Genomic DNA, 24,117 nt, shown 5'->3' on the forward strand with positions numbered 1-24,117 from the left:
GAGAAGTTGTAAAATATGTATGTTAGAATAACAAACTTCTTTATTGCAATACACATAATCACATAATCACTTGACTTACATCAAGGCCCGTTTCAGACTCAATGGGCATTGACAAAGAATATGTAGTCCGAAAATGCCTGAATCAGTCACTTATGCACATCAGGCAGTTACATATATCAGGCAGTTATACATTTCAGTCACTTACACATATTGTGGGCAGCACAGTGGCTCAGTGGTTAGCAATTCTGCCTCACTCCACTGGGGTCAATAGTTCGATTCCCAACCATCTCCTTATCTGTGTGGAGGTTGTACGTTCTCTCCGTGTTTGCGTAGATTTCCTCCGGGCGCTCCGGTTTCCTCCCACACTCCAAAAACATACTGGTAGGTTAATTGGCTGCTATTAAATTGCCCTTTGTCTCTGTCGGTCGGTCTGTGTGTGTTAGGGAATTTAAATTGTAAGCTCCAATGGGGCAGGGACTGATGTGAGCGAGTTTTCTGTACAGCGCTGCGGTATTAGTGGCGCTATATAAATAAATAGATGATGAATCTTCCATGATTGCACTGAAACTCTGAATGAACCACTGTAAAGGTTTTTATACACATTCTACCAATATTTGAGATGTAAGTCAATGATAATAAGTTTTGCGTTAAAAAAGTTTTTGATTTTAATACCTGCCCCCCATTCTTTATTGTTATTATTAGACAATATCCAACTGTGGTTTTACCTAAACTGCTGAACTTTCTTTGGATTTCCTATGAGCTATTCACTATATCAATTCTTTATCAGGTCGATATGAGCACCTAAAATGGAAAATGATCATGTGCTGATCTCTCTGCTGTGATGTTGGGTTATATGTGCCTGATTCTTCTTCTAGTCCATTTACATTTTACGGGTCGTTTCTTGCGTTAAATAGATTTGTGCATGCACCAGAACAGGACTTATGCCATTGAACACAATTGCATGCAACTCATCTCCAAATACAGATGAAACTTCCGACATGACAGGTGGATCAGGGATGAGATTCGGCAGCACGGTGGCTCAGTGGTTAGCATTTCTGCCTCATAGCACTGGGGTCATGAGTTCAATTCCAGACCATGGCCTTATCTGTGTGGAGTTTGTATGTTCTCGTCGTGTTTGCGTGGTTTTCCTCTGGTTGCTCAGCTTTCCTCCCACACTCCAAAAACATATTGGTAGGTTAAATGGCTGTTATCAAAATTGACCCTAGTCTGTGTGTGTGTATGTTAGGGAATTTAGACTGTAAGCCCAATGGGGCAGGGACTGATGTGAGTGAGTTCTCTGTACAGCGCTGAGGAATCAGTGGTGCTATATAAATAAATGGTGATGATGATTATGATTGGGTGGACAGACATGAGCAGTGTACAGTAAAGGCATGCCAAGTGCGTCCCTACAAAGATGCGGCCCAAACATGTTTTTGCAAGTGAGAGAAACTATAAAAATTAATTATATGTACAGTATGCATTAAGAACACCCTGCTTTACTTATTTCATGCAAAGAAATACATTTTGTAAAACATCTATTTTTTATTAATGATTAAAGTATTATAAAGTTGTAAATTTATTTGATTACTTTTTTTTTGCATGCATTCTGATGGGACTGTGTCTGTCTGTTAACAGATGGCAAGTACCGTCTATCAAGAGGGTACTTATACCCAGATTTAAATAGAGACATTTCATGAAATCCACGTGTATTTGAATCCTGGCATAAGTGCGTACAAGTTACATAAAGTTTTTATAAATGCAAATTGCGTTCACATTGCATTGGAATATGAATCAGGCCCTATGTCTTCTCAGGGTTTATCACAATTATAACCCCACGGATGAACTTGACTGCCAGCATACTTTAAATTAACACCAAAGACTTGTTACAACGGTGCTAGTTCTATATGAATGTGAATGTGAATTTTGCTTTTAATTAATTAATTGTAAAGTATTTATTTACAACCATAAGATGAAAATCTATGTCTGATTATTTGATCATTATCGTTTTTTTTTATTATATCAAATTGTATATATATATATATATATATATATATATATATATATATAGTAAAAAAGATGTTTTACTTAATTTTAAAGGCAGAAATATTGTTGTGGTGTTTGAGATTTTTCTAGGACCTAGCAGTGTCATTTTTTTCTTGGCTGCGAATGCTGCACATAATAATTTGGTCATTTTTTCTGACTGTTGAAAATAATGTTTTTTTCTTTCAGTAACTTTGTATTTTACTGTAATTTAATCTGGCTGTTCGTAATATGAGGATCCTAAAATGTATGGCTGACAAGTTAACTATAAGGCGATTATATTTATCTAGCACTCAGAACAAACATGAGGAGACCTTGGTTGACACAAGCACTGAGATGTATAAATTGTTCAATAAATTAGAAGCTCTGTTGAAGGCTGAAACTAGACATTGGTGGGATCAGACCTCTCTCCAGAGATATCTGGACTGAGGTCTGTTCCCCAGAGGCTTACATATTTTTAAGAGATCTTCGTTTGTGAATGATGTAAAGTTTACGGACAATTGGAATCTGGTTTTCGATCACTGTTCATGGAACTTAATTAAACTTTTAATATCTTATAGGGAGAAAAAGGTTCAGAATATTAAGGTTAGAATAGAAACATCTTGAAACTATTAGAACCATTTGCTGAGCAACACTCATTTAACGAAAAAGATACAGAGGTAAACAAAAGAGTTGAGGAATTTTAAAAATTCCACATTGAAGAGGAAAATACAAAATGGATTAGAAATGGAATTTAGAAAAACAAGGTTCGGATGATTTGCAATTGTTTTTAAAACCTGGATTTAAATAAAATCTAATATGTTTAATAAACCAAAGGTTAACAAGTCTGATAGTGACAATAAGATGAGTAATATTTTGGATGGGCAAAACAATATGCATTTGAAAAACAAACACAAGAATAATTTATTTTTTTTAGAGGAGTTTCATAGACCCCCATTATTTTTGAACTATCGCAATCACTACAAAATATTTCACCCAAATTACACAAAAAAATCCAGAAACATAAATAGAGAGGACACAGAGGAAGAAGGGGATCTACTAACAGGAAAACCAAAATGACACCAGGGGCTGCGGGTTTGAAAAAGTGGGGATGTTGCCTATAGCAACCAATCAGATTCTAGCTTTCATTTATTTAGTGCTTTCTACAAAATGAAAGCTAGAATCTGATTGGTTGCTATAGGCAACATCCCCACTTTTTCAAACCCGCAGTTTAGTAAATCTAGCCCCAGAAGTAAATGGTATATTTAACTGATTGTCAAGGACCCTTACCCCAGAGGAATTATCTGAGGAAACTTTTTAGAAAGTAATCTGAGATTTATCAGCTTCAATTTAAAGTGCACAGATGAATTGTTTTCAGAGTGCCACCCTAGATGATTTTAGAACATATGTAATAAAAGAACAGCAATTATATTAGGATCAAAGAATAAAATATTGCATTATATGCAATATATATTATATATTATATATTACATATGTGTATTGCTGATAATAGTCTAAGTTTAAGACACTAATAATCCCACCACATACTTGTTCTGAGATGATTACCCATATCCGGGCCACATTCTAATTAACCTCCTATTTAGCAATTCTCCACAGCTGTTAGATGTTTCTGTTTCCCTGCAGTAATTGTACAGATCCGTACTTGATGTCAGTAGCCATATAAACACCAGGAATCAGGAAATCAGATGTGGCAACAGTATTCCATAGACTTTTGTCTTAAGCCAAACACCTACATGTCTCTCTACTTTCACTATGTGGTTTCCTTAGAGAGAACAATTAGGAGCAGTCTGACAGCTGGGGAAAAAGATTCTAAAAGCCTTTCTTCCGATGCCCCAATTACCATAAAACCCATGGATAAAGGCGGTTTAACTGTAATACAGGATACATCTGACTATCTGATGGAGGCACAGAGGCAAGTAGGCAATAATACATTTTATAGAAAACAAAAATATCATCCCACACATAAATATCAAAACTATTTAAACTTACAGTTGGAGAAGGCTTTGGCCAAGAGTATGCTTTTGAGACATGACTTTCTATTTATAGCACATCTGGTGATACCTACTTACTTTTGTCTACCTAAACTTCATAAATCACTTATAACTTCACAAGGGCAGTCTTCTATATTGTGTGTGGGTTCTCTTACTTCCAATCTTTCTACATTTGTTGATTCCTTTCAGCGGGTTCATATTGTGTTTCTGAGGTCCTTTATTAAACATATCAAGAACGTTTTGAATCTTCTTGACTCTATAGCATGGAAAGATCTTTATTTACTATTGTCTTATGATGTGGAATTATTATATATAAATATCCCACTTTGATGTAATTAAAGTTATCTGGAATTGGATGGCTCAATATCAGAGGCGCAACATGAGCTTAACACTCACTCTTTATGTTTTATATTGGCACATAATTGTTTCACTTTTGATTAGAATTTTTATCTGCAAACACTGGGGATGGCCATGGGCATCCAATTGTCTCCCAGTTTTGCTAATCAATATGGGCCATTTCAAAGACCAACACATGTGGAATGCCCTTTTGAAGCAAATCTGGGGTACTATGGGCTCATATATCGATGACCTCTTTCTAGTTATGGAGAGGGACAACAGTTCTGTTGACATGTTTATTGATCAACTTCAAAATAATGACAATAATGACAATAATCCCACATTTACTCACACTTGTCAAATCTTTCAAATTAAAAATCTCAACTTTACAGTCTTAGTCAAGTAGAATCAGATTTTTACTGAGACATATCAAAAACAAGTGGATTCTAACAATTACTTAAATTATAATAGTTGTCATTATCATCCTTGAAAGGTCAAAATCCCCAAATGTCAAATTCAAAGACATTGGAATCCTTCTATGAAAAGCTGAGACTCAATTGTTTTCCTTTAAATAAAAATGCTATCCTGAAGGGATCTTAACTAATGCATTTGAGGAGCCGCATACGATGGATAGTAAATTCATAATATCCAGAAATAGATCTGACATGGCATTTTGCCAAAAATCTGGTCTTCTTGTTAGGAACTCCCAAGTCAGTACAGTGAAACTCGGGAACTACTCAGAAGGCCAGGTGTTTGCTGGAGCCCCTAGTGGTGGGGACAGACTGGGCTGCGGGCCGACCGAGGGTCGAGAAACGTATACTGACTTAAAGGAGTTCCCAGGAGTGGAGTGATTGGTGGACAGTAGTATAAGAAGAATCCTAGGTCAAAAGGTCACAGGCACAGATGCATTATCCAAGGGCAAGCAAAAGGTCAAACTCACAGGTAGAGAAGCAAAATCCGAATTCCAGGCAAAAGGTCAAGGTCAGAAGAGAAGGGTCACAGGTCCAATAACAAGCAGATGTCAAAACACGGGTAGTCAAATCCAAGGTAGCAGGAACCAAAATGGATAGCACAAGCAGGCAGCAGAACTGAGGACAGAACGCTATAACCGGCAGTGAGGCTGCAGACCTCACTGCCCTAAATACCACAAGCCACCAATCAGAGCCTAGCTCTGAGTCTCACACAGCCCCCATGAATAATTGCATTAATCAGCCCACAGGCTGTGTTAAATTACGCACATGCGCCCGGCCACTAATACCGCCGGGACGCAGCGCTATATTATCAGCGTCGGACCGTTGCCTTGGCAACGGCCGACCAGGAAGCGGAAGTGACGTCCCGGTCGTCAAGGTGATGGCCGGGACGCTAGCAGGACAAGGAGATGAGCCGCAACGGCTCGTAACACTTCTCTGTCAAAACACAATGTGCACTCTGAAAAAATTAAAGGAACAGTGAACAGGCAATGATGCAGTTCTGACACTATATATAGATAAAAAACAGTGGTCATTTTTAAGAGAGCAGAGACTCTGAAGAACAAATTGGTTTTAAGTTGTTTTAAGAATAAAACAACACAGTAAACAAATTGTGTAAAGGTTCAATTGAGACCAATGTGGTTTCGTTCTAGACTAGAGGGGTGCTATAGGTGTGGTAGGAATCAATGTTTAACGTATTACCATATTTCTAACAGATGTTGAAACTTTACCTCAAATGTCACTAAGAAAGACTGTAAAGTAGATTTTTTAAAACTCAGTTTGTAATATACTTCTTACATTTCAGTTGTCAGATCCAATATGTAGGTAGGACTACCTGGTCATTATGAGTGAGAATCCTTGTACCTCAAAGGAATATTGTTAAAAAAAATCGGAACACGTAGAATACCATGTCATTTCATAACCCATCAGAAAACTCATCCACTTCCCTTATTTTGACTAGTGCTGAACATATAAAGAGTACCCTTAGAGGAGATGACAGGTTTAAAAATTGTGTAGGAGGAAAGCCTATTGGATCTTTAGGTTGGGAACACTGACCCCAGAAGTTCTGAATGAGAACATGAACCTTAATAACATCTGACCTCTGAAATTACATTTTATCTATAGTTAATATGTTGGTGTCTCACAATAATATGTAAGTAAGACCTACTATATGTTTTGCTGTAATGTTGGACTATTATGATTTATCTCTGTTTACTTTTAGGCTTTCTGAGGGTTTAAGGTGGTTGTTCTATTTGTTAGTATTAGTTAAAAATTGGATGTAACCGAGTTAAAATATATCAGTTTAATTTTTGGGGAATGATACACTAGCGTGCAAAAGTCTTTGGCCAAGGAAAATAGTTGTTAATAAAAGACAAAATGTAGTGAAAAAATAAAAAAATATTTATTCATAACACTGTTTCACATGATACTGTAACTAAAAATTATTACAATTATTTATAATTTTAAAGTATACTATAAATTTCAGATTAAATTTTGCTTTCATCAATGTGTCCTCCTTTTGCGCGTATCGCTGCTTCACATAATTTGGGCATTCCAGACACCAACTATTCTAAAATTTCGTAACTTATGCCTTTTTAGGCCTCGTTCACAAATTCCCAGAAGTTTTTATTATTTAAAGGAGCTATTACACAAACATTCCTGTCTAATTCATCCCAGAGTTTCTCAGTGGGATTGAGATCAGGTGACTGAGGAGGTCATGTCATCATTTATAAAACTTTCTGCTTTTCCTTACTTTTCAAATAATTTATACACAGTTTAGATGTGTGCTTAGGATCGATAGCTTGTTGCATGATGAACCCCTTTCTAATATTTAGAGTTCCACTTGGCACAGCATGATGTACTAAAATACTGTGGTATTGTTTCTTATCCATAGTTGATGTTATTTGAACTAAATCTCCAACCTTTTCTTCACCAAAACCACCACAAATCATGAGATGACTACCACCATGTCTAACTGTAGGACTTACACAATTATGTAACACACATTATCCCGACCATTCGTCGAACATACTGACGTCCTCTGGTTCCAAAAAGTTCAAGTTTGGACTTGTCAGTCCAAAATACTTTTTTCCACTGATCCAGTGTCCAATACCAGTGTTCTTTGGCCGATCGAAGGCGTTTTACTTTATTTATAGGCCTCCACATTGGTTTTCTGCATGCTATGTGACCATTTAGACCTACATTATACAGACGTCTTTTTACTGTGTCAACTGATACTGGAGTTTGTCTAATTTATTGAGTTCTTCTTTTTGTAGTTACTAGGAGTCTTTGGTTTCGCTTACTCATTATGATAATGTATTTATCTTCTCTTTTTGATGTACACCTGGGTTGACCAGAACGTTTTTAGTCAAGTATGAATCTGTTTCTTTGAATCGAGCTAATGTATACGTTACACTAGACCGTGGAATTTGTAATTGTTTAGCAATCTGTCGATGAGTATAGCCTTCTGCAGAATGAGTTTGCATGTTGCCACGCAATTCATGTGAATATTCACGTCTTTTCTTAATTTTGAGAAAGTTCTGGTTATTAATATTGATATTAACACTGTAAAAAAGAAACTTAAAATTAAAATAAAGTAAGATATAAAATATTCAATTAATAAAAATATATTTTATATTAAAATATTATTGAATAAAATTATTCAACATACACACCAGATTTATTAATGACCAGCTCAAAATTTCGTACTTTAGCATATCAATAACTCTTGGGACTACCATGAAAATGAAACACGCTTGTGGTTACAAATAATATGGTACATGAAGTATAGTATATTTGAAGTAAAGTCCTAAAATCTTGATTCTAATCACGATATTGATTTTAGGGAGCAATTAAAGTTGGTATTCATTAAGATAGAGCGATATAAGTAAACAAATAAGCTTTGGCCAAACACTTTTGTAAGCTAGTGTGTCTAATTACTTTTATTATTGGTTGAAAAACTAGTAGAAATTCCATTGACTGCAGCAGGGCAGACATTTACAATTGCAGGTTAATTTCAATCAGTGCTTGTGCAAGCAAAGGTTTTGTATTGCTAATTTTAAGAATTCTTTATTAATGTCCAGCCACTTTTGAGTCAAACACTTCTTACTTGAAGTTGTGAAATTGAAAAAGTTGTTTTTATGGTATATGCAGTGTTTGTATTCAAATAATTTATACTTGTACATGAACCTCTTGGAAATGATTGCACCTTACACTCTCATTTGCTGAAATTACTCAGATTAGGTAAAGAAACGCGTCAGAAAAACTTAACTTATAATCAACATAGAGAAGACATCAATAGTACACTTCAAACCACAAATAGTGACTGTGTGCAATTATTAAGACTCTTTGCTTAGTATGCTCTTAGGTCAGATTTGCAATAAGGAGTTCAGGTTGTTTGGAATTATATGCTTATTAAACCTGGGGTATTGCTATATATATTATTTTAATGGAACATCAGCCACTACGTTTGGAGTATATGAAATAACTCTTGCTCTACCCTTATCTGCTACAGACGTTATATTTGATGGCATTACTTCCCAGACAATCAGAAATATAAGGATCATTTTGTTTGGATGAAACACTGTAACAAGTTGTGGCAGTATTGTGGCTTCTTGTTGAATTATGTTCTTAGGTCTGATCGACATCATAAATGAATTGTTAGGAAATTCTAAGCATATAACTTGGAATCATTGTCCATCCATGTTTCCAGATAGAGAAAGGAGCTGTTTATTTTGGACTATATGAATTAGATTTCAACTGTGATCTTCTCTTTTGTTGGATGTGCTATGTGCTATGGTGTCTCTCTGTCCAATAAACAGAAGTGAGAGGATTTTGTAATAAGAGGTGTCAAGTTTCACTCTGAGTGCATTTGCATTATTGAACTTCCAAACATAGGGACTGTGAAAATTATAGTGGTTTGATGTGATTTACAGTTAAAACTTCACAGTTATAGCCACACTGATAACCACTTTAGATTTAAATTATTTACAATTTTCCCTGCTGGCATACTCATATAGTAACACCAAAGATGGATTATTCTGGTTCCATATGAATGTGAATCTGATTTACGCTTATTAAGTGCAACTTGTTTATGGATAACGATTGTGTTAGATTAATCGATAATTTTGGATTCTTTTATGATTATATAAAATGTTATTTACATTAAAGCTATACATTTGTTTATGACTGAAAGAGTCTTTACCTAGTTTTGTTTTAGCTTTTTTTTTTAATGATCTTCATCATCATCTTCATATTTAATGATTTTTTTGAAGAGTGGATCAGAATATGCTTGTAGTGTTTGGGATTTTGTAAGAACTAACATTGCTCTTTTTTTCTTGACTGTGATCCCTGATCATACTAAATTGATTGATTGAGTGCTGACATTTTTTTTTAACAATTGTCTGTTGACAACACTATTTTTCTGCCTGTGACTCACTATTTCTTATGAACAAAATGGAAAATGATCATTTGCTGAACTTTCTGCTTTGATGTTGATTTCTATCTCTTCTTGTGTATCGGGATTCCCCTCACTCAGTATCCAAGTGGGAAGTACCCCAAGGAACCACTAGGAGGCACAGTACAGTTACCTTACATTGTACTCTCAGATACAGGGATGTATTTGTGTCAAGTTCAGTATCAACATGATGGTGTAATATAAGGTCACAGAAACTATCCCATGGATCTAGCACCATCTTACTTATGTTACATTTCATTCTTCCTCCATCTAATTTCACAGTGTATCAACTTTTTCTAGAAATCTTTATTTATATAAATAATGTCCTGCATATCACCTCTGTCCCTTCTCTCCTGGAATCTGGACATGATCAGCATTTCAAGTATTTCCTGATATGCTTTGTTATGCATCTGTATCAGGTTTGCAAGATTACAATCATGAAATACTAGCACAAAGAAAGAATGATACACTCACAAACTATGTATAAGAAAAAGATTTAATATTTAATATGAAAATTATAATACTTAGCTTTGATAGGTTGTTAGACACACACGTAATTCCCTGGATTTTCAGCATGGAGACCCCACATTCAAGTTGAATCATGCATCCTAGAATACTTTGATGGAGGAGATCTGGCACAGCCTTCCTGACTCACCAGCGAGGTCTACAGAAGGTCTGAACTATGCCATTTATATATAATCCTTTTCCTTACACTAAAGTGAATGCTGATGCAATATGGGCAGTTGATGACAGTATCATTCTGAGTAAAACAGCTAAGTTTGCAAACTGAGCAATTATATCCATATATTGCTTAACAACAAACATTACAACAAATACTTAAGAATACACAAATACTCTCTGTCTGTTGTAAAACCAACATTACCTTCAGTTGGTAAATAACCAATGTCTGAGCTGGATTGAATGACATAGTCCACTATACTAGGTTTAGGGAAAACATGGCCATAAAAGACAAGTAAATAATGTGATAAAACATCGCAGACTTAGCCCTAGATTTACTAAGCTGCAGGTTTGAAAATGTGGGGATGTTGCCTATAGCAACCAATCAGATTCTAGCTTTCATTTATTTAGTACCTTCTACAAAATGATAGCTAGAATTTGATTGGTTGCTACAGGCAGCATCCCCACTTTTTCAAAGCCGCAGCTTAGTAAATCTAGCCCTTAGTATCTGTTCATAAAGAGAAACATAGAAATCAATGATAGACTCAATCTTGTTTCATAATAAAATGAAAATACCATACTGCTACATTCCACCCCTTGGCTCTTTATAACAGATACTAATATATTTAAGCATTATTGGTTTGTGATATACATTTTTAACATATACATAAAACAATGTAAACAAATATATATCATTATTAATATAATCAAAACATTAAGTATATACATAGCTGTCTGGTATACCCAAATTCCCAACCAAACAATGACCAATCATTCTCTTGCATAATTAGCAGGAAAGTAATAATAGGCCATATTACCACATATAATAGAACAATCCTTGAAGAATCAGTGAATCTACATTGGCTAAACCTTGATTAGTTAAATTTAGCAATGGAATTGCGCCATTCAATACATTCTTAATAATATGAAAATACCTTCCTACTACATGCATCCTATGCACCATTTTAGTGCTGCTCTGAATTTTTATATTTGCTTAATGTCCTTTGCTGCTAAGGTGTACAGAACAGTCCACATTACTCCAGGAGAGGTCTTACCAGTGACCTATAAGCCACTATACCTCCCTTTTACTGCTGCTAATACCTCTTCCTATACAACCTAGTATTCAACTGTCTTTCCCACTGCTATGTACACTGCTTGATGACCTCCATATCATCTGACACTAGAACTCTATGGTCCTTGTTCTCTGCTGTTGTTGACCTTACTATTCATTCTGTATTCTGCTTTTGAGCTTTTGTGATGCATTATTTAATTCTTTGTAGTATTAAATGATAGATTCTACACGTTAATCAGTTCATCTATAAATTACTGTGCATTTGTTTCACCCCTTCTGGAGTATCAACGTTGCTACAAATCTATGAGGGGGTGTGATTGTGCAGGTAAGGAGTGCGGATATTGTTGGAACAATGAGAACAAGGTAGAAATTGTGTCTGCTTCGATTTTTTCATTACTTCCATTATGACCCGTCTCTTGATCCTCCGCTTGTGTACAAGTGGATTCAACATTGTGATCACCATCACAGACAGAGGCCACCTTATACACCTTTTTGGTGTAAAAACACACGAGATGTGAAGAACATACACTGAATTCTATTTGTCTGCCCTCATCATGTATCATCGAAAAAATGAAAGAAACAATTGAAGTGTTTAAGAGCAGAACTGTCATCAAGGAACCAGCACCACAAAATCATATTAATAAAGCAGTTACTATGTCACACAGGAGACTTACAGAGCAGGACTTTGAGGGATATCATAATAGAAGTTGTCTATAACATTTGATCCACAGGATACACAGTTTTCTGCACTGATGACTGCAAGAAGCCAATAGTTGAATCAAGGTGAACCAGATGCAAACATTGTATTAAGATAATGGAGAGGATGGCAAATTGCAATATATATTTCATATTATATGCTTGAGAGTAGGAGATCTTTATTCACTCCTAGGTCAACTAAGAAAAATAATTGAAGAATCAGAAAAGAATTGAAGAATTGAAGAGTCAGGAAAAAACCATAGAATGTGATGAACTTTATCTTGAACTTAAAAGATCATAAAGCTTTTTATGTGTTGTCACTGAGTAGTATCAGAGTTAAACCATGGAGAGGTTACTCAGGAAAAAAATACATTGGAATGTGAAAGTTGGAGATCTAATGGATAATAGTCAACATGCCAACCTTGACAACGATGGTCACCATGGAAACAAGCAAGAAGAATATAAAGAGGAATGGGTCTATTATTCTAGAAAGCACAGAGGCTCTAACTTGTGTCTTCTTTAGTATGTACACTCACTTTTTTCTCCGTGGTTAAAAAATAAAGAATGTCAATAATTTAATATTTAGTTTAAAGGAAACCATCGAATGTACAATGCAATACATAAAGCCAGGAAATACACAATACAACCTGCAAATTGAAATTGACCACATTATTTGACTTTTAAACAAAGTATTATCATCTGGCTGTGGAGTGTTGTCCATGTTGTATAATTCTACTCAAGATAGTGCCACCTTGCGGGTGGAAAGTGACTCTTCAGAGGTATAACAGCCACATGGAGGAACGTTCATACGCTCATTAAGCAGTATAGACTAGACACACAAGCAGCTGATGAGGAAAAATTTGGATGGAAGGTTTGTCAATCTGTCTTACAGTAAAATACTCAACCTCAATTTCGATTAACTGTAATACTCAACTGGTGGTAATCGAGTTATCGGTGCTGTAAACACCGACACTCTTTAATCCTACAGAATTATTCCTATAGTGAACAGAGCGACAAAGAAAAAATAACTACTTACCAGTAAAAAGACACACTGTCAGTCCGAAGAGAGGACATTGCGACTGATGCAAATGACGTCACATGCGCGACTTGCAAATTTCTGAATTTAAAGCGTCAACGCACGGACCAAGGTAAATATTCACTTTACTTTAGGGGTTGGGATTAGGGTTAGGGTTAGAAGTTAGGCGTTAGGAGTTAGGGTTAACAATTAGCGTTAGGGTTTAGGAAAAAAATTCATATTAACCTGCTCCGTGGGTTGCTTTTTTAAAAAAAAAAAAACACGTATGTAACTGACGTCATTTGCAACAGCCACGATGTCCTCTCTTTGGACTGACAGTGTGTCTTTTTACTGGTAAGTAGTTTTTTATTTTTGTCGCTCTGTTCACTATAGGAATAATTCTGTAGGATTAAAGAGTGTCTGTGTTTATAGCACTGATACCTCGTACTACACCCTACTCAACATCATCACTTTAAAACAGTTTTCCAAGATCACTGACTAGGTGTCTGTCTTGCTGTATTGATGGCAATTATTTTATGTAAAAGATCCCGGCAGAGTCACGGAGGCACTCACACAACCAGGCACACAGAAACTGTCACCAAAGAATTCAGGAAGTTGAAATAAACAATTGGACGTAACTTATTGTAGCTTTACAAGAAGAAACAATACTGTATACTCGACAAGATTTGGGTGATTCCCCAAACTTCATTAATGGACTCCTGCAGTAGTGAGGAACGTGAAAACAGTCCAGGCACTATCTGTGTCCAGGATGAGGCTCACTTGGGGACTTCCAGTTTGTCTGTAACTACTCACATTATTTTCATGTCTGCACAAATTACATTCATTTGCATAGTATAAAAAAAATAATATTAATAATAGCAAACTTGGCATATGACACTCCAGTACCTTACATGTACATGTAAGTATCAATTGGCAGCATCTGTTAATGAATCTATGATGCTTTGTGGTTTATGCCGCACAAAGCTGTTACAGGAAGTTTAATTAACCCATGCTGTTTTAATATTATTTTCTTCTCTCTTGTTCACACCATACATCCAAACAATCACAAAGTAATGGCCAAAGACATTCTATTTGTTGCTGAATGAATAATACAAAGACAAATAAACAAATTATTATTATTACTATTTGGTCTCCGAGCTTCATATTTATTCCCCTATAATCTATCAGTATACTGTTGAAATAATCATCTATTCTTCATGATATGTGTCTGTTTCTAGTGTTCTGAGGTCCCCGTTATTGTACTTATAACTTAGATCAGCCCAGATCCTTGCTTTCCATATTCAAGACTTGTCCCACATAGTACGAGACACCTCATCAATATCCCAAGAGAGTGCAAGTCGTCAGGCCAGTATTTCATTGGTTCCTGCTACCAGACCAGAGCAAAAGCTGAATTTGCCTGATACATTTTCCAGAGACCAAAATACTTTCAGAGTCTGCTATAAATTGTATTTCAAGCTAAGACCACAGTCTTCAGGCACAGTGGAACGGTGCACAGGAATTGTAATTTCTCCTTTACATGAAGACCCCCAAGGATGCCAATTTTATGATGACCTAGATTGCTCCATCATTGTTAAGATAAAGGTCTGATCTTTAAGACAGGGCTGTAAGACCATGAAGGATCCTTGTTCAAAATATATCCATAATTCTAAAGATTCTGAACGAAAGGTCATGAACTTCAAAAGTGGTTCTGTAGGTCATTTAGCGCTCCCATCTACATTGTTCAGTTCCAGACACCTTGAATACGCTATGCTATTAAAGTGAACCAGATATTAAGATAAAGAAGCTTGCAATGAGGATTGTTAACTACGTCCAGCATGAATACTAAACCAGTATAAAGGAACAGAAACCTCAAATTCAGAGGAAACTATAAAGATTGGGTCTTCTAGTAGAGGGGTGAACAAACCTGTGGCTCTCCAGGTGTTGTGAAACTACAACTCCCAGCAGCCCTGACAGCTATCATCTGGCTATCTACTGACAAATCATTCTGGGGCTTGTAGTTTCACAACACCTGGACAGCCACAGGTTGGCCAGGCCCGTTCTTGCATGTCTCCTGGAGAAATACATGTGTGTCATTTTTGTCACAATTCCTAAAGTTGTTAGACAGTTGGAAGTTTACTAGAACTGCTGTGATAATGCACACATGACACACACATAGATTGTTAGACTGGAGATGTTGTGAAATGCAGCCATTTTACATTTAAAATTGTATGGTGCAACTTATTCATGTTATCTCGACTCCGCGGTGACCATTTGATTGTCCCATTGATTTAATTAAAATGCTAAATATTAAACTTTGACCATTTTAAGATTTGAATTTACAATTAATGACATCCTCCTAATTTACCAACTGTTTGATAACTTATTTGTATTCTTAAGACTTTAATAAAACAGAAAAGAGGTTTACAAAATGGTGCAATAAATATTAGATCTCATGTAAGCCAGAACTGTTCCAGTTACAAGAAGGCATCTTGTAAGTTCCAATACTCTTATAGAAACATCAAAGTCAGAGATCCTGTAATTCGCAAATTATAGAAGTAACGAGGAGCAATGGTTTGCTACTGTGGTTGTTGGACTCATGAAGAGGTTTAGTCAGTAACTAGTATTTCTCCGCAAATATTAACCTAATAAAGGAGGGAGGTATCAGGACAAGCACTAAATATAAAGTGATATGCATGTATTTCTAATGATAGAAATCATTCATAAAATTATATGTTGGGAATTTTGTAACAAAATAGTCATATTTCTAATCCACTCATAATATATATGCACTTAAAAGTATATAGAATAGCTCTGTTAAATTTACACTTCATTGTTGGACACTTTGACAATAGATAAGGGAATTAGAAGATATTAGGGTAGTCTCTGTGTACAATACAATATGTTCACCGTGTATCACATACTAAGAGACACCAGACATCTTTCCTGTCCAATCACTGCTGGGACACTGCACTAATTGTATTATTATATTGTATAACTGAACATAATAAGTTATAAAACAGCCAGCACATTGTTCCTGCATTCACTCCAAGTGATAAACCAGCTCTCAGAGTACAATGAATACTGACCTCATTTTGTGTGACACCAGTATCCCACCACTGAGAGAGCAGCAATGAATAAAACTCCTGAAATGCTGAAACGGACAGACCATGGGATAGACCACTGGTGATGATGATGCGAATGCCGAGTTTGTAGCACTAAAAAAGAGACGGAGAAGAATTACAGATTTTAGGAGTTTTTCTCTCAAACAATTGCAACCAGCAAAATAAAGTGATAATAGACAGAGGTGCATCTCTAATATAATGACCGTATTCTGCTACTTAATTGCCCTAGACAATGTCTGGGGCAATTGTTATTGAGAAGAGTTAAAGAGTAATGTTAATGTATGTGTGCTTATGTGCGTAAATTTGCCAGTTGATGTTTATTTCCAGGACAACTCACAAAACGCTTTGCGGATCACTAGATACAGCTCATTAGTGAGGTCACCTGGAGTGACTTCAGTGTTCCCAGCGAGCAGTTAGCTCTCTATTAATACTGCTCACTCCTCCAATTACTGATGCTGAGTGGCGGGGATAACATATTTGTTATATCCCCTGTGTAAAACAGATGTGCAGTGCATATAAAATAATGATTTATAAGAGGAAGACCAAAACTTTAATATGATATATGTGGACCTCATTGTTTACACCAATAAACGTGGATAAAGGACAGTGCTATATTAATCCTGATAAAACACACTTTAATGATTCATTTAATACTATATATATATATATATATATATATAGGGTCATTCCACATCAGATCCCCCCAAAAAAACATGAGATGTCCACCACCCATCTCAGATTTTTTTTATTTTTTTTTTTAGTTAAGAGAGGATGTCAAAACAAATATTTCTGCCAAATATCTCGACTGTCTGACAATTAGTTGATTAAATATTGTTTTTTCAATTATTTAAATATTTTACTAATCGCGACTTCTTTATCCAGTTTATTTCAAGTATCACGGGTGTTTATTAAGGAATCAACACAAAATTTGGACCCCTAAGGTAACTCTTCCTCCCAAATTCAAAAAATCCAAACCAAATTACTTTATCTCCACTATGAAAGAGAGTACCCAGCTGATTTTTTTGTGGTAGTAATTTATACATTTTTTTAAACACCCCCCAAAAAATGGGATACCTAATGTCAATTGAATCTAGCATTTTTAGTTATATTCGAAAAACGTGCTTTTTTGCCGTAACACAAAACATGAGGCAGATAAAGTAATTTGGTTTGGATTTTTGGATTCGGGAGGAAGAGTTACCTTAGGGGTCCAAATTTTGTGTCGATTCCTTAATAAACACCTGTGATACTTGAAATAAACTGGATAGAGAAGCCGCGATTAGTAAATTATTTAGTAAATTGAAAAATCAATATTTAATCAACTAATTATCAGACAGTTGAGATATTTGGCAGAAATAGTTGTTTTAACATCCTCTCTTAACTAAAAAAAATTTCATAGAAATCTGAGATGGGTGGTGGACAACCCTGGTTGAACTGACATGAAATGACCCTCTATATATATATAGCAAGATCGGATTCTGTTACCATCTTCTGGGTAGACGGTTGCACATCATACGCATCAGCTTAGGATATCACACCAGTCAAGCGCTTTGGTATAAGTGGCTGCAGCTAGTTTTATTCACCAGCAACAAAATAAAACAAAACACAAAGAAATGATCTGGACTGTCTGGCTTCTAACTAATACACCGGACCACCCTCTCTGCAGTAAAGGACCTAGTGTCCCGCACACACATACAAAACAACAGCATTAGTGGTCACTAATTGCAGTGTGTCTCAGCAGACATCTACCTGCTCACAAGATTGTGAGAGAGTGAATGACCTGCCTAGTAGGCCTTTTGACAGCACCCTTATCTGGTGCAGCTCCTGATTACCAGCAACTTGCTAACTGGTTGGAAAACTCGAAATGGGCTTAATTAAAGGCACCCGCCCTCTCTTCATTCACAACCTCGGGGACCCTTACCAGTATTTATTAGTAAAAATATATTGCATATTAAATAAAACAAATATCAGCATTGATCAGATTAAGCCAAACAATTATTTATATATTGCCATAAAAATATCATGTAAATAGCAAAATAATAATAATAATAATAATAATAATAATAATAATAATAATAATTATAATAAATTAAATATAGGTTTAGGGATAAATGAGACAGATGTCCCTATTAGGAAGTCCCAAATTTAAGATCCATTATCTCCAGTATGATGTATTTATTTAGCTTGAGCAGTGAACAGAGACCACTAGGGTAGTGATGTAAGTAAGTGTTCTGGATTCCAAAGTCACTCTACCTCCTGTATCCAGCTCCTTAACTCAGGACTGCTGCGGTGATCAATACTGTATATCTGATAGATAATATTTCTGCTACATTCATCTGAAAGAAAGTACTGTTCCTTGTATACTGCATATTTAGTGTATAAAGACCAGATACTAATTAATAGCTAATATCTGTCTGTAGCTTTGATTTGCTCTTTTCAAAACATTTACGGCAGTGAGTTTGTGTCACTTCAGATTTTAGGTTTTATAAAAGAAAACCTCAGTCAGACTCTCACCTGTCACATTGAGGAATGTCCCAGTGCCGTCTCCTGATATTTCTCCACTGTGCTGGATAGTAACTTCACAGTAATACATCCCAGTGTCTGAGACAACTACTCTGTGCAGGGTGATACCGGCTGATCTGCTTTTACTGAATACATCTGCATCCACTCTGGAGATTCTGCCTGTGAAATCCATATTTCTATCAGAGATCTCCGGTCCTGTCCTCACCAGATGTCTGTACCACTTGTAGGATCCGATTATATCCTCTGCACCACTGATGCTGTAGTTACATGGTAAGATGACTAAGCTGCCCTCTGGGGTGATTATTACAGGGATCTGTGATACGTGGATTGTCTGGGACTGTAATCCTGATAAATAGAGTGTGAAAAAAAGATTAATCAGCAACATAATATCTGTTCTACATACAGGTCACCAACTGCAGGTTTTACAATAAGGTAAATTCTATATTCATCATGTGATTATAGGGCCACACACACTAGGTTATTACATGAAGGATTTTTATTACTTCCCACATACTGATCTTCTTACATACAATAACCAGCAGATATAACCTGCAGCTGTAAAGACTTTAGCTACGCTCCATACAGTACTGAGCCTCAGTTCTCACCTTGCAGGGTCCCCAGGATCAGCAGTATTTGCACACCTCCCATCCTGTCACTGTAATATGGTGACTGTGCACTGACTGCACCAGGGTGCACTCTCCTCAGTTCTCACCTTGCAGGGTCCCCAGGATCAGCAGCATTTGCACACCTCCCATCCTGTCACTGTGATATGGTGACTGTGCACTGACTGCACCAGGGTGCACTCTCCTCAGTTCTCACCTTGCAGGGTCCCCAGGTTCAGCAGTATTTGCACACCTCCCATCCTGTCACTGTGATATGGTGACTGTGCACTGACTGCACCAGGGTGCACTCTCCTCAGGAAGTGATGCTACAGCTGCGGGAGACGGTCAGTGAAGAGTAATATGGAGAGTAACATGTAGCAGTTCAAACACAGAGAGATGTTTTTCTAAAAAGAACAGAATTCTGCTTTCTGTCCTTTCTAGAGAGGGTGGTCTTATGTATTAGTAAGAAGCCAGACAGGCTAGGACTTTTGCTTATGTTTGTTTTTATTTTGTTGTTGTTGAATAAAACTAGTTATGGATACTTAAACCAAAGCACTCGACTGGTGTGATATCCATAGCTGATGTACATGAAGTGCGGCTGTCTATCCAAGAAAGTGGTAACCACAAACCGATCTTGTGACTACATATATATATATACATATATATATATATATATATATATATATATACAAAAGAAGAGAAGGGAAGGAGAATGGGTACCTAATAGTGCAGTATTTTAAAGCAGCTTTGTCACACCAAAATATAATGGCATATATGCGATGGATATAAAAGCGAGGAGCATGTATCAGACAATCTCACGAATTCGATAGGAATTCTTCAGTAGTCTCTTGTCATCTCAAATGCATAAAATAAACAGAAACCAACAATAGTGTAGTATCAACAGATGTAAGTCAAGTCCCACACCACACCACACACACCGTTTGTGTTTGTGTGTACCAAGTAAAGGATAAAATGCGCTTATCTGAGTCACTCAGTGTTGTTTGGTCGTCACAATGCTGTAGATACCTTTATGTAGAACAGAGAATGGCCAGGGAAATAATAAATCCCAAAGATTTCAGATGGTGAAATTACTCAGATAGAGTATGACCTCTTTAATTTGTCTCACAAAACATCACACCCAGCGCTAATATTTCTGCCTATTTACTCCCATTCTGAAATGCAAGATATCTCTGCCTCCAACCCCCTTCTTTAATCAAGGATGTTGCCACTGAGGATAGAATTAAACTCCAGGACAATGGGGTGGCTAAATGATAAAATTAACTGTAGGGACTATGGTTATTTACAGACAATGCAAGCTTCAATACACAGACACTTAATGTTAGGATGGTAAAGGTATTTGACACCGTACAGATTCCATACAGTTTCTTGTGACCATAAACACTAGCTAGATAAAGACCAGCTCTCTAAACACCAGTCAGCTTTCTCAGCATTGGTCACGCTGAACAGCGAGACAAACAGGTTTTTTTTATACCTGACGCTACATCCACAGCCCTACCTTGATGTGCAATTGACACACCCACTTTCCCTTTAAGAGGGAACTCCCATCGGTGGTTCTGTTTGCTCTTATGTCATGCACAACCTGTCAGTCTGCAGTGGGAAAACACACTTCCAAACCATGTAAGTTAAATCAAACTTTAAACTATTATTTGTCACACATATGTCTTCCACCTCTTTATCGTTAAACTAGGTGCATTGCTGCACAAACGTGATACTTTGCATGCTTTCTCTGCCAGATAAATGCCTCCCTTTGTTACAGTATTCAATCACCATTTTGGGACATGTCACCTACCTGGCATAATTGAAATATTCTCTTTTAAAATATACATAATTCTCCTGATAAATGTTCCTTATAGAATAAAAGCAGGAACGTGGTACCAATTAATGATATGTCAATTATATGTAGATTAAAGCTCATTACAAGGCTTCTTAATAGCTTGTTGTTTAGTCCTTGCTTTCCTCACAGTAAGTATGTAAGACAAAGCACAACAGAAAAAAAATCCCTACGTCTATACAGATATACAGAAATCTGCAAAATGAATTCAAATATTTTGCTACTGGTCAGATTTTGAATTGAGGGACTGTCAAATTTAACCTTGGAATCTAGGATGAGAAGTATCCTCATAGTGAAATTCCAAATACTGAGACCCCATACGTTCCTCAACATTCCTCGGAGGAAGGCAGTCTGGGCAAAGCATTCAGTGTAGCAGATAGAGGTACGGTCAGTGAAGCAGAGTATGATGGGAGTTAAATGACTGAGAGGTTCATGTTAAAGGTCTGAGACTGAGCATTTCTTGGTCTAGGTCCACACAGTTACAGGGCAACGTTCTGCTCACTTTATATGTTTCAGTCTATTACTTACTGTAATTTGTATATTAATACTGTATTATTTACATGTTATAAACATTTAGCCATAGAATGATTAAGGAATGGCATATATTTATTTTACACTGATTGAAATGGGACCCCTGCAATGAAGGTTGGGACAAGGTAGATCTGGGTGGTGGGGTGGACCTGGGACAACACAGAAAAGGTTGCCTAGGGAGGAAAATAATGTGAATTTTAGCTTAATAGTGAGAAGGTTGCTGCTGTAAAACCGATGTAAGGATATTATTTACTGCAAAACAGGATGTGATACAATATTATCAGAAATGAGTAAAAACTAAGCTGTACAAAAGCAGCATAATGTATTGCAGGGAAGATCTATAGAAACATACAATACTCTATACTGCATAATAGAGGATGAAATACTCGGTGAGGAGAAATGAGGAGAGACAGGAGCAGTTGGATCATACCTGGATTTGCATTGTTTTCTCCTGATGCTGCTCTTCTATTCCCCCATGTGCCATTGCTTGTACCAACCCGCTTTTTAACTACCTGTCAACTGCCTTCTAACTTTAAATGGCAGACTGGTGACCTTGACTTTCTATCCTGACATTTTAAAATGGTGTCTGCCCTCTACTGGTAACACTAGTCAATGACACCTGGGTAACTAGAAATAATGCGTCCAACTGCCTGATTTGGTTCCTGTACCTCTATCACAGAACATAGTGCTCAAAGAGAACCCTCATTGTTGTCAACTGTATTGAACATTCCCAGGTGTTGATCAGCATCTTCATCGTTGTTGAGTTAGTAATACGTTGAGCAGCTCTATTAAAGTCGGGGCACATAGGAACATAATAACCTACAGTAACCACTTAACACTGATTCCTTTAGTGCAAGGTAGACTAATAAATGTAATGTCTGGTCGTTTGGGTTACAGAAAATGTGTCCTCATATACCTAATAAGTAACCCCTCTGTAACTGCAGCTTGGCTATACAACATGGGCACCAGGCTAAGGTCCATCAGAGATACCCCAGTGTCATGTTTGTATTTTCATATTATTACTCAGACCCAAACCTCCTAAGGCTATCAACACATGAATGCCTACAAATGAATTTTGTCATTCACATGTTTCCTCTGCAGAGTAGGCGGAGTGTATGTAAGTTCCTGGTACACAAGTGCATGTAAGCTCTGTCAATGCTACCTGCGCCCATCTGCCAGAAACTCAGTGTCATACTACCCGGTATGAGCAGGAAAATAGAGTGTGCTCTATTTGCAAACTGAAAGCCTTCACCTTTTGGACACAAACCCCCACCCTCAATAGTCCCGTGTTTCATTCAGTTTACCATATAAACCTTTATGGATTTACTGTACAACCTCAGTAACTCTAATTTATTTTCCTATTCAGCATAATTGCAGCATCTTGTTTGTTGCTAGACTTTGAAGTTGCAAATAGTTCTGTAGAGCCGCATTATGTTAATTTATTGTAGCCTCAGATTCAGTTCCCCACAAGCTGGAGCCCCACAAGTCACCTATGCTGATCCATAGTCTATTAAATATCAATAGAAAAGTTAGAAAAAATGTGTGTTAAAATCACAAACTTTTTTTTTATTGAAATAGACATAATCACTGATTTATATCAAAATGCATTTCAGACTTTTCAGACATGGGCATAGAAAAAGTATATTCTCTGCAAAATGCATCTGATCCCTTCCATGATCACATTGGAACTCAGAATGATCCACTGTAAGGGTTGTTACATATGTATGTTAGTGATTATAGGTAGTGTAATAAAATGTTGTGATATGAGTACCTGTTTCCCCCCCCTTCTTTATTCATACTTTTAGATTAGACAATCTTTGCTTCCCTAGGAGTTTTTCATTGTATCAAATCTTTATCATGACATTATGAGATGACAAAATGTAAAATGATCATGTGATGATCTCTCTGCTGTGATTTTGGTTTCTTTGTCTGCTCATATATAAGGATATTTATCACAATCACAACTACACAGTTTTTATCAATTTTCCGGTCGACATACTTATATTTTAACACCAAAGTCATATTATCAAGGGGCAAGGTAAGCCACAGAAAAGGAACATTGTTCTGTTTCCATATGAATGAGAATCTGATTCGTGCTTATTAATTGCAAAGTGTTTGTTTACAACCATAAGTGGAATATCTGTTTCTTTTGATCATTTGATAACTGTTGATTCTTTTATGATTATTGTGGCAAAGTGGGATATTTGCCACAGTTCCCCTATAAGGGAACAGGTAAGA

The sequence above is a fragment of the Mixophyes fleayi genome, chromosome 4 (assembly GCF_038048845.1).
Source record: "Mixophyes fleayi isolate aMixFle1 chromosome 4, aMixFle1.hap1, whole genome shotgun sequence".
NCBI lineage: Eukaryota > Metazoa > Chordata > Amphibia > Anura > Limnodynastidae > Mixophyes > Mixophyes fleayi.